The sequence below is a fragment of the Hipposideros armiger genome, unplaced genomic scaffold, assembly GCF_001890085.2.
Source record: "Hipposideros armiger isolate ML-2016 unplaced genomic scaffold, ASM189008v1 scaffold_1168, whole genome shotgun sequence".
In the NCBI taxonomy this organism is placed as follows: domain Eukaryota; kingdom Metazoa; phylum Chordata; class Mammalia; order Chiroptera; family Hipposideridae; genus Hipposideros; species Hipposideros armiger.
The window spans coordinates 307443-308320 of record NW_017732518.1 but is presented as its reverse complement, the minus strand read 5'-3'; positions in this window follow the sequence as shown (position 1 = coordinate 308320).

The window sequence follows — 878 nt, the reverse complement described above, 5'->3', positions numbered from 1 at the left end:
CTGGGAACTGTTCTGTTTTCATCTAGGGTAGACGTAGGTGCTTGTCAGCTTGTAAGGGTTTGCCATGACAGTTGGCTTCCCTTGGGAACTGTTCTTTTCCTATAGCTAGCCAGGGGATTAAGAGCCCAGCACTTAATTTTTAAACTCATTCCTGTTAACTCACAAGTTCATTCCTGTTAACGCTTTACCTGTCTCATCAGTGGGGACCACTCGGTTGTGTTTTTAACAGGTGTCCTCTGAACTTCCTGTAATCGCAGAATGTTGGATGTCATGGGTGGGTCACTCTGGGTGTTTTGTCCACTCCCTTTATCTGTCTTCCCCCATGGACTGGCCTCTTCCAGACCCAAGTAGTTGCCCATTTCGAGCAATAAGGAGGGTGCTGGGTGCCTTAAGGGGGGGACATTACTTGTGCAATGTCAAGAGAGGCTCAAAGGAATGTGTTCCTGGTACATGGGAGCTGGGAAATGGCATGCTATCAGAGATGCAGTCACTCTGAACATCTGTCCATCGTATGACACCAGGGACAGAGGCCACAACTAATTTCTACTCTTTCTTTTCCTTGTTATTTTGACTCTGACTTCCGGCCCTGGCTCTCATGCATTCCCTTTACTGCTCCCTTTGCAGTGCCCTGGACCTTTGACCTACACTTAACGTGTAGTGATGTCTGCGCATATCCTTAAATAGCCCTTGAACACCAGCTATTGTGTCACAATCAGACATTTCTGGGTCTGGACACCACCTGCTACACAGTGCTCACCAGTCACCAGCAGCCATGCCTTGCTGAAAGTCACTTGCAGAGGAGTGACATGGAGACCTGCCTCTGCTCCCTGCACTGTATCCCTTTCTTGGGTCCTTCCTCATCGTCAGGGTCTCCCATC